This window comes from Calonectris borealis, chromosome Z (genome assembly GCF_964195595.1).
Source record: "Calonectris borealis chromosome Z, bCalBor7.hap1.2, whole genome shotgun sequence".
Classification (NCBI taxonomy): Eukaryota; Metazoa; Chordata; class Aves; order Procellariiformes; family Procellariidae; genus Calonectris; species Calonectris borealis.
Genome location: NC_134352.1, coordinates 10617622 through 10631741, shown reverse-complemented (window position 1 = coordinate 10631741; position 14120 = coordinate 10617622). Strand labels below are relative to the sequence as shown.

Sequence of the window (14120 nt, the reverse complement as noted above, 5' to 3'; positions counted from 1 at the left end):
TTATACAAAGGCACTGTCAATTTTCAATTATTATAAACTATGAATGACTACTCTCCCTTGAACAGAATTCCTATAAGTTGAAATCTTGTTTAGCATTCTAAATATATGAATGCCCTTTTAAAGTGCCCAATATTAAAATAAAAAACAATTTAACTACTACATGCATTAAAATGATAGTTTGTCAAACTGGAGGCCAGTATCTTCCCAGGAAAGATACTTCACATGCTTCTCTCCTAATGATGATGTCCTACAAAACAACCTGGGGGACTCTGTGCTGGGCTCAAACATTGAGTGGAAGGCTATGTACAGAAACCAAATTCTGCCTCTTCCACCTTTTGTGACAGTGGTTATACGTACTAGAAAGTGGGTTTGGTATCCCAAGTTTACTGGTTTACTTGGTTATCCCAAGTTAATCCTCTTTCTCCCCTTCTCCTGGAAGTTACCCTGCAGTTGTCTTTACAAATTTAAGAGTGAAGCTCAGCATTTTTCACATCCAAGAGTCTACTTCAACCTTTGCTTATAAGGGCTTCAAATATATATGTAGACTTATAGTGGACAGTTGAATTAATGTGAAAAGTTATTAAGCAACATTTTCAATTATGAAAAGCACTATTCCCATTTTTTGTAACACGGAAAATAATAATAATTGATAAAAAGCTAAGAAACTATATTCCCTAAGCCATTTAACTTTTCAGCTGAAAGTATTTATCCACATTAAAAGAGTTAACTGTTTTCAGAGAACTGCATAGCTACCCTAGTAAGTTAAAATATCAAGTAAAATAGATTCAGCATGTTAGCTTGAGCTCAAGTGAAGAAAGCTCTATGCAGACTACCAACACAACTATAGTCTCTAGTACTTCTGGGCAAAGATCCCTGACATTTTAAACAGAAACTTCAACTGTCAAGGTTCTCTAAAGCTGGAAGTATCATATAGTACACACCTCTACTTTATATTACGACACAACCCTAAGGTCTGCAAAATTGCATAAGTGCACAAGCAGAAGAACAATAACAGTAGGCTATTCCACAGAACTGTTTTTCATTTGTCTTCTCTTCTGTAAGGTAAATAATAATTTGCCTTTTACTCTGTACCTTGTGATGAAGGCATGACAAAACTAATCAGCACCACAACTTGATAAGTACATCATTACCATCGCTTTCCCTTCCCAATCCTGACAACCACTCATGGAGGCAGGTCAATATTAACTTTTACTTTACTTTTTGCTGTCTTTAATAGAATGACACACTTTTCTGTTTCCCACAGATTTTGGAACTACTGTTCGTATAAGAAGATTACCTTGTATTTCACACTACTAAAACAAATTAAGGACAGCTTAACTCTTATCAATTTGCTCCTAATACAGCAGGCAGAATTCAGCAGTGTTCTGCCACTATTACCAATCTGAAGGACAAGCAAAGAGAAACTACTTATTATCTGCCCTTGTCACAGAACAGCATCACACAATCTCAGGAACTGATTTATGACTCTTTTGCATCACTATTAGCTAATGTAGTTGGGATAAAAGACTACACAACCAAACAATCAAAAAACCAGTCAAACTGAAAAAGTCTCAAAATTAACAATGTTAAAGTAACAAAGTGATCTGCAGGTCAGTTTTTAGTACAGGTTGTTCTCCCCTCCCTGACAGATTGCATTTATATAATAAACAAGTGTATTCCGTGTACTTCAGCATTTGCCTTTTGAGAATAATTTATTAGTAAATACGACTTTGGAAAATTTAGTGATTTGCACCAGACGCCAGGAGGGACAGAGATATTTCCAAAAGCCTCTTCCACATTTCTTGTTCATGCAACACTTTGCACACTAATTCAGCTTTCAATAAAACTGAATACATTCATTTAAAAATAATTAATCTGAAGGCCAGAATAATAACTTTCATCTTGCATGCTTCTGTTGTTTCCTTCTCCAGCGTACTAATATAGCCTATTCATACTTAAAGCAACTAAAAACACTCATTTAAAAGTTAGTTTCTCAAATTTATTCAGGTGCATTACCATTTAGAGAAAACACCACCTTTGTTATTCCAGCAAAACAAAAAGGTTTCTGGTTTGTACACTAGGAGAACTGCTAAAGAGCATCACCAATATCAAAGACGTTTGCATCTCCCTAAACACATTAGGGTCTGCAAACAAGCACAGTAAAATGTGAGGTCTAACTATCGCTTCACTAAGTTTGCACAAATGTGAGTGAGCACAGGAAATGAGAATTACAAATTCTGCATCAACTACACTCCAATGAGGACATGGTGTAGAACTGCATTACAACCTAGCATATCACAGAAGTTCACAGCTGAAGTTGGCATGAGCCAAGCATACATATCAGTCTAACAGTTTGCTGTTCACTTAAACCGAACAATAACATGACACTTCACAGACTTTTATGACTACATTTCTTTTATTACTAAAGAGAAAAAAAAATTTCAGTAATGCTAAGACTGCATCTGGATGTACAGACATCTTTATACTTCCAGCTGTCACACTTAAGACTGACTACTTCAGAATTTAAAATGAGATACACCATTATCCGGTGTATCAAAACTGCAGTTTGATGCAGTAAGTCCAAAACAGACATCATGACCAGACTCCACAGGTCAGAACACTGTAATGTTACATACTTTGCATTTATGCTAGATATTGGGCAAGAACCTAAGGAAATAATATTTTCCTCTTGAAATTGTGTATGTCCCATCAATACGCAATTTGAAGATGCCAGGAAGTAAATTATTAGCTTGTGAGAGAAATTACAGACTTCCTATACCAATCATGCCTTTCTAAAGATTCACTATCACACAGGTTTTTCTCCTCTTCTAGGTTCTTCCCTCTAACATATCATGTCCAGACTGCTCAACTAAATTGGGAGAGGCTGCAGTGGAGGAAGGAGAGCAAACTGGTAAAATAAACTACCATCAACAAAAGCAACCTTGAGCATGTGATTATCAAGAGCTGTGAAATTAGTCTGACGAGTTAAGTTTTTAAATGAACATAAAACATGCATTTTCATTCTTAAAGTATGAAATACCTCCACGTAGTACAAAGGCTTGTCCTAAAGGACAAGAATCCATATACAACTTTGAATGCCCCAGAGACCGAGCAGGCATCATGCAGAGAAGCAGGGCTTCCTTCGAAACTGTGCATCAAAAAGAAGATGACAGCTTTTCTTTGTAGCATCATCACTGATTTATGATTTCCAATAATGTTGTTTTCTGATAGTTTAAATACAAACTTTACTAGCAATAAAGATTAACGTCTATGCCTCCTAGTTAGCTTAATCCTTAAATACGTCAAGATCAAAATTTAAGTTCTCCTCATGAGTTAACACAGGCTTTTTGTTTCAAGAGAAAGTTACTTCAATATATTCTTTTCAATTATATTCCTTTTTCAAACAATCAATAGGACACTCAACACAATCATTACTGAAATCTTCATCCTAATTTTTAATACTCAACTGAATGTGTGAGCATGTCTGTAAATAAACACTATACAGAATGAAGCCCTGTACAGTAAGCACATACTTTGCCTTAAACTTAAGGTTTTTCACTTGAAGTCACAAATATATCTGTACGATGTCATATTGTGTATAGTTTTGTGCCATTTTACACTTTACTGTGCACAAGTCAGAAGATGTTTACCTGATGTAAACATCCAGTAACCTAAATAAACCACCTGTAAGCTGTCTCTTTTGAATTTGATCAGAAGAAAATTTACATAGCCTTATAAAGTAAAAAAGTGCCATTACTGGACAATCTGGTTTATAATTTATTATTATTAAAGGTTAACATTAAGAAAGAAATACAGCTAGAGAAACAAAACAAAAACATGAGGCTTATGACTATCAATATGGTATCAGCAAAACACAGGAAGGGTTATAACAACAGAAGTAACAAGTGTATATGAAAGGCTATAAATAGACTCCTACCTTAAAACTGACTGCTAAAAGATCTGTAACAACACTGTATGAAAACAATGAAGAGAGAAAACAGAAGATACTAGCAAATTATTGCAAAGGTAATGGTAAATAGGTTAAAGGAAGAAAGAAAAACATTGTTATAAAAGTAAAAAATGTGATGAGCTGTGGATTTTTTTTTTCTCTTGCAAAGGAAACAGTTTAACAATGCACAGCATGGAGAAAAAAAGAAAATGATTGGCAGAATCACAATAGCAATCATCAAAATTTCTGCAAAATTTCTGTATGAAACACACCCTTTTTACCCTTCATTTTTAACCCTAGTTCCTTCTGAAAACAGAAAAATGCATAAACAGGATTCCTGAATACAGTGTTTATTGGCAGCTCTACCTTGTAGCATGAAAGACATCTACTTTCATTACTTTGATTTCTGTTGTTCTGCAGAACTAAATATACATAATTTAGTTTAAGAAAATAGTATTTGGGGAAAAAAATTCTCGCTTCCCACGCATCCAAAAAACACCATGGATTTATAGGAAGCAACCAAAGAGATTTGCCTCTTAACTAACCATTCAATTTAAAAGCATGAAACTACTTTTTCTAACTTACAAATTTTCGGAGCCTTACAAATTGTCTAAAAAAAAAATTTCCCCTTCTCAACTTAACCATGACACACTACAGACACACGTTCTGGATTGTTTGCCTTCTGAGTATTTAACTTTCAGCTTCACATTTAAAGCTTTTCTCCACAACAACAAAAGCCAGAAATTTTTTATTTTTTAAAAGGAAGATCAATGTTCTCAAAGAATCACATAACTCTAGGATTAAAAGCTCTAAGAATTGCACACTTGAAGTCAAGTGGTTGGAAAGGAATAAAAGTCTGCATGATGATGTGCATCACATAAATTAAGTATTACTTGAATAAGCTCTTGTCCTAATAGATGAAAGATTTGCATCAAGATCAACAATAGAGTACAATACTTCTATTCACAAGCTAAATTTTCAATACTACTTAGTATTTTCTATGAGAGTAGCGTTGTATGCAGGAAAGACATGGTCACACCTATGATACCCACAGTTATTGTCCTTTTTGTCTCATCGATGTTTTCTTTCCTCCCCACTTCCTTAGCAATGTTTCTTACCAGTTTCTCACTGCATGAGACTTTCTCATGTAATGGTCTCTGTTCCTCAGCCCAACTCTGCTTCATGTGTTGGTACAATTAGTAATGAACTAGCCACTGTAAGAATCATCCCTTAGACTAAAGCTTCAGTATTAATACACTAATTGTATAAATCAGGGCAAAGTCATAATCTCAGGCTGTCTGGAGACTCGGGAGACAGCACAGCATTGATATACCCCTGTTTTTGTTTACATTCTCCCCTGTATCCAGAAAGCCTACATCTTTTTTATAATGAATGCTCCATCTTTTCAGTATATATGGACAAGCTCTTCTTCTCCCTTTTTCCCCTCTCCTAAATATCACCAATCACACGAAATGAACTTTTCCCTTCAATTTTACTTCACAATAATACATCCTTTTACAGTCTTCATTTCTTCCAACTCTCAATAGAACCCACAAGTTAGTTAACGAAATAATCATTTTCCCTGATGAAAGTATACTGTGAAGTGATTTAACAGTAACACTAAAATCATTTTACTGTCAAGCACGACTTTTTTAGTTTTAACCCTACCCTTTTGCTTACAAACATACAACAAACTATGGGAGAAACATGATTCTGAGAAGGAAACCTATGAAGCAAATACAACTCTTGAATTTTATTAATATTTAAATCCATGCATCCAGTTAATATTCTCCATGTTTTATAAAATATGGGTTACTAAATGAGTTATCACCTTTGGGTGGTCTACAGTTTTAAGTTAGGTTGGTTTGGTTAAATATCAAGTTACTAACACTCATTAGTCTAGAACACAGTTTTAATCTAGGCTTTATGATCGCATGTTTGGGATCCTGCTGAGACCTGGCTTTTTTCTTGTTGCGCGTTATGAGTCCCTCTCCCTATCTTTTAAGGTACACACTGAAACAGCAACTAGTACCATGATAACAAGCTCCTCAAAGAGAACATTGTTCACAACACCCGAGGCTACACTTGTCACAAGCGTGCACTAAAAATGGCGATTTTGTGCACAAAACAGATGAACCCTATTGCTCAAAAATAAAGTTCACAAAAATAAAAAATTCCCAATGAATCATAATCTTGTTCCTTGATGATTCTACATCAAAGACAGTATTTATGTTATCACTGTCCAGTTCTCAGCCCTACGGAGAGCAACCATTACACAGCAAAAACAAGCAACAAAAAGCAGAGGCAATAGGGGAACACAGCACAGAGTGAATGATCTTTGCATTTACACAGAAGTCCCATTAGTGTGTATGTATATAAAATACCATCATGTAAAATAAGTCTCAAGTATCTGTGTATAAGACAAAAATTGCCATTAGCAGTGCCATAAGCAAACAAATCTCCCTACAGAAAGTATGTTAGGGGATCCTGCAGATAAGACTTAGCAATGAAGAGTTATTTTCAAGTTACTTTTACATTCTTAAGGCACTTAATTTTACTGCTATACTTTTTTTCTATTTTAGAAAACAAAGCCATTGTACATACAAAAGCTCTATTTCAATAAATTGAAAATCATGCATTAGTGGATAAAGCAAGGTTGTACAGAATAAAAGGAAATTATATATAAACAGAGTCTTCTTCAGTGACAGACTTCCGTAACACTTTTGTACACATGACAATTAAGACAACTCAGTTTCTGAAGCAACAGATAGCTGCTTTTAATCTGGGAAAAAAAAATCTAGAACTGCATAGATAGAACACCAATTTATTTTGTTTATCAGGAAGAGATGCCTATACTCATTGACCTTTAACCTCATTGACTCATTTCCTTTAAGCACTACTTTAGCTCGTGCATTAAGTTGACCTATAAGACTGGACAATATATGTAGTTTTGCCACCCATACCTTCACTCACACTTTGGTACCCCATCCCTATAAATACTTGGTTGCCTGGAGGAGAAAGACCAAAGGAAAAAAAAAACAATTTATAAATTAAAAAACCCAAACAGCTCCAGAGACTGTGGATGTCTGCAGTTTGTACTCATCTTCTGAAACTGACCAGTTTTACAAGGAGAACAAGCTTTTCTATATCTCTAACAAGTTTCATTACACAGACACAAGTTTGCCAGTGCTGACAGAAGCTACATGAAAAATGAACAGATCACCTACTTTTGGGTTCAAGAAGTTTCCTCCACATAAAATAAGTTTTGCACTACAGCTTCCACCACATCCAAGGTCTTACACCATGCACTGAGTAACTACAAAAAATCATTATGGATTTCAAACTGACTGTGTTTTGGAAAAGGACCAGTAACTGAAACAAGGGGGAAGGTAATTTTCCTGGCAACACAAGATCAGAACAAATAGTTTGTCTGTATACGTGGAGCAAGGAAGAGAAATCAGAGACTAGAAAATAGAAACAGGTGAACTGAGAAAGAAAAAAAGAGTAAGAAAATGAATGTACTATAGTCGGTAGTAAAATGAGAAAATGAACAACCAAAAAACCCACAGAAATGGAACCAGAATGAAAATCATAATCAAGCCGAGCAAAGCTAGGTAGGAAAACAAGGCCTAACAAAACCAAGAGGGATTATGTGTAATTTGGGAATTAAACTAAGTCACCTGGCAATATTACAAGTCAGTAAAATACTCAGATGCTATATTCATTTAATTTGCAGTGGTCTTTGGGGTCACTGTGGCAACATGCATTTCATGCTGACTGCCAAACAATATTGTAAGTGTTCCTAGCCTAGAAAATGTTATGGTTAAAAGGCTGAAGGCATATAGAATCACAGAATCATTTAGGTTGGAAAAGACCTTTAAGATACGGGAGTCAGTATCTCATAAAGGGTTGAACTGTAGTTTACACGCTCAAATGCAGCCCTTGCAGTATGTTGTCACTCTGGACAAGTGCATAAATGTGTGTTCCCTTTAAAAACGTTTATGGCCTTTTCCAAAGTATTGCAGTCTAGGAATTACCTAGTAAGCAAGAATCAGAAGTGGGAGCAATACTCTTAACCAAATCACTGCAAGGTAACAGATCTGCAGTGGCCTGCTTTTTATTACAAATGGGAGTTATTTCACATCCTTCTCATGTGCCACTGCTCATGTAGCTACCATGCCACCTAAAGACAAGAAAAAGGGTTACCAGTCCCTGATTTCTCCACAAGGTCTGATCCCAAACCAGAAGACATAAGATTTGATTTCTGCCTGTACCCGAACTGGTTTTGGATCATCCTTATTCCCATGACTAATGCCATCCACCTCCCAAGAGATAGTAAGGTTTTGTTGAAATGGTAAGATCCTAGTAGGGAGTACTGAACCCCACCATACACTTGTGCACTTCTGTGAAGTACGCACACTTGCACAGAGTGTAAGTATGCAAACATTATTTTGATTCCTTTGCTTCTGGTATTCACTATTGAGAAAGAATGATCTGTCTTCTCCTTGACTTTAAATGCCACTATAGTACACCATGTCTTTTAATGAATAAGAATGGCAGGAAGTTAAATTACTTGTAGTACAGTGTGATTAAGAAAGTTAATTGCAAAGATGATGGTTAGATTATTGAATCATATGAGCATTCATTCCATTGGCTTTCACAGGAAATTTAGGGTGCGGTTTCCTGGTCAGTTAAGCTGACCTAAGGCTACAGTGAGCAGAGGCAGTCATGTCATTCCCCACCCTTGTGTTTTCACAGCTCCCCCTGGAGTGACTAACAACTGCAAGGCAGCATGGTACCAGAATAATTTACTATGTGGTTCACACGCAACAATTGCCACACCACGAGGGAGGTGCAGAAATGTGCTGCGGAGGATAGTGCTGCACTTTTGGCAACAGCCCTGAGTTTGAACAACTTCAGCTAACAAGGAAACAGCAAGAGCCAGGAAGAGTGGTATACACAGGAACAGTCAAAATACTTTTTCCTTTTCACCTACCCACTCTGCAACACAGTGTCAAAAAAGCTGCCTCTTACTCCAATGTAAAAGTCACATCCACATACCTGAAAAGATAGGCTTATTTTCACATGCTGAAATGAGGGGAAAAAAGGTCTCTCAAATGTAGTCTTCCATAAAGATTATACAGCACAAAATGAAAAGTATAAATGATATAGAATGATCAAAAGCAGAAAAACTAAAAGTAAGAGTGCAATTCCATGCAACAGTTAATGAGTGCAAAAGAAAAGAATTAAGAACTGTACCTTGAAACAGGCGGCTCTAGGCATACTTTTAATACATAACTAACTCCCATCCTCACGTTTTGACACAATATTATGTTTAAGCAGGAAATCCTTTAAAAGAAAGTTGACCTAAACACATTTGGGCTTATCAGTTAATACCTCCAGAAGTGTTTCAGCTAGCACAGGATTAGTTCAGCAGAAAACTCAATAAATACCCCCTGGTAGGACCCAGCATACTTAACTGCTGGTCTCTCCACCACCTAAGCAGGTTAATTTTCTTGACTATAGACCAAATCAAATAAGTAGTCATTTGACAACTGGTAAGGAAACTATGAAATTGATTTATATTTTGCTATTTTCATGATTCTGGTTCTGTCAGATGATTCCTATTTCTGATTGTATCAGATACTAACAGTAAACAAGTTTGTTCAGTGAACAGCAAGCTCATAAGGAGAGGTAATTTCATTCATACCAGGCCTACATTAGATATTTTTCACAAGCACATAACTCAAAGTGAGTTAGAAACAGATGCTGATGGAGGAACTACCTGCAGGAAAATGTAAGCTATGTAATTCTACTCTAAGTAGAATATAAATCCAAAAAAGACTTGTAAGCCAGGAACTTAAGCATAATAATGTGCAAGTGGTTGACATCTCTTTAAGAGCTTGAACATCATCTTGCAGAATTCAGAAGCCTTGTTAAATCCAAAGATTTAATCTGGTACTGGAGTGGCTGAATTTAACTTGCAAATATAAATTCAGCTGCTGTGTTTACTGTTGTTCCTGATTTTTTCCTCTTACTAACCCACAAGAAAGTCACTAATCTCAGTTAAAGAAAAACATACATCTATATGCATATCTGGGCTGCCTTCGATAGTCAACAAAAAATTATAGTTCATACCATTACTAATTTCTTTTAATTTAATCAGTTTAACTTGAGTCACATTTTCCTCCAAATGCAATAATCTTAAATAAAGAGCCAATTTCTTTGCCACAAAACAGTGAAATATTTACAGCTTTCTAGAGAATCTTCCTGATCCAAATAAAAATGGTCTGTGTTTACCTTTATGTATTCTTACCCTCACTAAATATAAGTTTTGGATCTAAATTAGCCTCAGTATCCCATAGAAATAAATTAATCCCTGTACTTAATTTCCATATTAGTGCCAATGAAGTGTAACTTCACTTCTTTTACTCTTCCTATTTTGAAGACCGTTTAACCAAAAAAAAAAGTCACAAGCTGGTTTATGAAAAGTTTTAACTTGTTTTACTTTAAATTCTCCATGCTAGGGCAATTCTAACCAATCACGGTCTTAACAGCTTGCATTTTCAACTAACAGTTTGGAGATCCTCCAATCAAGTCCAATTCTCAGACAGTACTTAGCATCTTCTAACAAAAAAAGAACACCCCCAAACCACCCCCAAAAAACAGGCCTTCCTGAAGTGTCACAGGCAATATCTAACAACTGAGAGCATACTCAAACTTGCAGTTATCATCAACCACTTGTATCATCACTGAAACACCTAAAAAGCTCTACTTAGGAAAATTTCTTAAAAAACATTTAATTGATTCACCTTTAATTTGCCCTTAGTCTTTGCCTTACTCTCTGACAAGCACATTTATTAGGAAGGTTCTACTTTGTGATGTTAGATTTTTACGGTTTAAGAACTACATACATTTTGCTTATACTATTTTTGCTCAAAACAGAATTAATGTCAACCTTAAGTTATTAGTATTTCAGGGCAGTAGACGAACTGACGCATGCCCCTTTTTCCTGCCTTTCTCAACTGAAATAACAAAACCTTTATGAAAATTAAAAAACAGTTTGCAAAAGAAACTCATCGTACAAGTTGAAAGAGAATAGGGAGACCACAGGAACCATACACGTAGCTTAGGTAGCAATTCCACAACCTAAGAGAAAAAAAAAAAATTGTATTCTCAAATGGATTAAAAGAAAAATATAATTACATGTTCCTCATAAACACATTTGACAGATTAAAAAAAGAGAAGATTCTCACTCCAGAGAGAACTTTCTTAATTTTCTTTTGAAATTTTCCAGAAAGTAGTTTCAAAGCAAATGTGAAAAAACGCTGACCACAGCAAAATTACTCATTACATTTTTGAATTAAGTTCTCCAAAAAGATACTTCCTAACACTATTTGCTTTTTGATTAATCATCATTTATGCAAGACTGTTCTTGTCAACTTGCCTCCCTATCAAGGCTTCCACTGTAACAGTGTTAAAAGATGTCAGAAAAGTTTGGGCTGCACTGCTTTGAGTCACCAGAAAGGAAAAAAAAAAAAAAAGTCATCCTAACTTCTGTTTCAGAATTCCTAGATTTCAAGAACAGCTAAGATTTTACAAGACACTGAGGGACAGGATGCACTTTAAGTTAATAATATTTATGTCTTTGCACTGTCTTTAGTGATCATTTCCATTTTCATGTATGCTTACTGTTATGATGAAAAAAATAAAAGAAACAATAAAATGCCTTACTTTACTGACATTAGGCAGAGTTAGTTTCCTGGGACAGTCAAACTTCCCAGGCTTTGGATTTTGAAATACCAATAGGCAAAGGAAAAAATACCAGCAGTCACATTTGCACTTAAAAAAGTGCACTTAAAAAGTAGTGAGGGAAGTTGGCAGTACACATCATGAACTGGGTTTTATTACTTAGTTTCAAGAAACTTTATCAAGGCATATGACTGTAAGTCAGTGTACATCACACTACCCCAGCAATGGGAGCACACTACTTCAAACTTGCTAGAAACAATTTTGTCTTCTGAGGACCCCATACTGTATAAACTTTGTCACTCTAACAGCATACCGTGTACTTACGGCCTTCAGTGCGGTCTATAAAAATGCATTTAGGACTACAGGAATAATCACTCTCATTATTGATTAACCTTGCAGAATAGATGTCAATCAGTTCACTTCCACATATGCACTTCTATCAGGCACCAGCGACATGGCAGACAGCAGCACCCCCACGTTTTTTCTGCTACAGACAACCACCCGCCGGACTTGAGGTACAAAACTTAAGTTACCACATGAGACTGCAGTCTCCGAAACTCGTCGCGACCCTCACTCACCGTTAAGAAAGCAGCGCGCCAAAAAGCTTTATTACACGTTAAAAGCGGTAACTCTATAATAAGATTAAAAACCCGCCGACAAGTAGCATCCGAGAGGCGAATGCCACCCCCAGCCCGGAGCGCCGCGGCGTTACGGGAGGGCAGCCCCATCCCCGAGGAGCAGCGCCCGGCGCATCCCCGCCCGGCGCCCGCGCTCCGCTTCCACTTCAGCGCTGGACGACTGCCGCCGCTGCCGGAGAAACGTCAGCCGCGAGCACCGGCGTGTAAAAAACGCGCCCCCAACCCCGCTGGGAAAAAAAAAATTAAGAAAAAAAAAAACACACAAAAAAAAAAACCAAGAAAAAGAAAGCAAAACGAAGAGCAACCCGCACGCCTCGGATACCACAAAGTTCCCCGCGAAAGCGCCCAGTCCCTCAGCTCCAGGCCGGCGGCGGCTGCTGGTTTCCTCCTTCCACAAGTACCTGGCGGAGCAGCCCGCGGCAATATCCCCACCCCGAGCCCGGCCCCTCCGAAACCCGGCCCCTCCCCGACATCCACCTTTCCCTCGCTCCGCTCCCTCCGCCGGGGGCGGGGGGTACCTCCCTCGGCCCCCTCTCCCCACCCCCGGCGCGGCAGCCGGCTGCTCCGAGGAGGAAGGAGCCGGGCCGGGCCGCGCCGGTCCCCCGCCCCCCGAGACCGCGCCCCGCCCCGCCCCAGGCGGCGCCAGGTGAAGCCCTCAGGGGACCGCCGGCCCCCGCCGCCAGCGGCCAGCGGCCACCGCCCGCCCCTCAGTGCGGCCCCGGCCCCGGGGGCAGGGCAGCGGCGGCAGGTACTAACCCATCCATGGCCCAGCTGGGGGGAGCGGCGGGCCGGCCGGGGCCGGGGCCGGGGCCGGGGGCGGGGAGGCCGGCGCAGAGCGCGGATGACAGGGAGCGGCCGCGGGCGGGGCCGCTGCCCCCGGCCCCCTCCGCCCCCGCCCCTCCCCTCCGCGAGCCGTGGCGCAGGCGCACTGACGGGTGGCGCCCGGCGGACGGAGCCGGCGATCGCGCCTGCGCGGCGGCGGGCACGCGCCCGGCCTGGCTTTCCTCGTCCCCCCGCTCGGGTGGTGCGCCCCCGCGCCCTGGCGGCCGTGTCCCCTCGCCTCCTCCCACCCCCCGGCGCATGCGCGGTGCGGAGGCCGGCGCGGTGAGGGGCGCAGCGGCCATGTCCGCCGGCCTCGCCCCCCTGCCGTGGTGGGGCGGTGCCTCAGGGAGGGCTCGGCACCCACCGTCCCTCGAGTGCCATTTTGCCCTCTGGGTCCTGGCCCCGTAAGGGGCGTGGGGGAGCTCGGGGAGAGGGGGAGAGCAGGCCGTTCGCTGGAGGCTGAGGGGCCGCCGGAGGCCAAGAGGGATTTTGGGTGGACCAGCTCCAGCTGGGTACTGGTAGCGCGTGCCTTGTCGTGTGGCACGCGTTCTCCAGCTTCAGAGCTGGCTGTTGCATTTTTTAAAGGAGGTCAACTCTTATTCATGTTAGAGCTGGTTATGTGGGTTGTAAATTCACTGGGCCACAGGTCAACAGTGGGCAGAGGCCTAGAAAAGTGTGAGGGCTGGGGAGCAGGGTGGGAAACTGTTGAGTAATGCACAGCCCTATCTGGTAACTTAAAGGTATCTGAGCTGGCTGTGTGCTGGGTCAAATGAGTTGCTTCTGCATCCTGTTCCCTGGAGGTAGGAGCCCGAGGGGTGGGATGTACTGTGGAGACACCAGGCAGCTACCAGAGGAGGCACCTGCATGTCATGAGACTGGAAGGAAATGTGTTCCTCTAGTTCATGTCCCATGTAGCGCGGACTTTAAGGACTTCCTTGAACTAACTCCTTTTCTGGGCT

General features: G+C 39.9%; 1 protein-coding gene across 2 annotated transcripts in view; it reads right to left on the bottom strand.

Moving 5' to 3' along the window:
• The window catches only part of PTBP3 (polypyrimidine tract binding protein 3), a 57293-nt gene extending 44339 nt beyond the window's left edge, over window positions 1–12954 (bottom strand). The window contains exons 1-2 of one of the 2 annotated variants that reach the window (XM_075137531.1): window positions 12817–12954; window positions 11035–11098 (exon numbers count right to left, since the gene is read on the bottom strand). The gene's annotated coding sequence lies outside the window, so the exon portion shown is untranslated. The remainder of the gene's footprint in view (window positions 1–11034; window positions 11099–12816) is intronic. The other variant, XM_075137530.1, reaches the window with a different exon arrangement.
• Between the last annotated feature and the right edge of the window lie 1166 nt (window positions 12955–14120).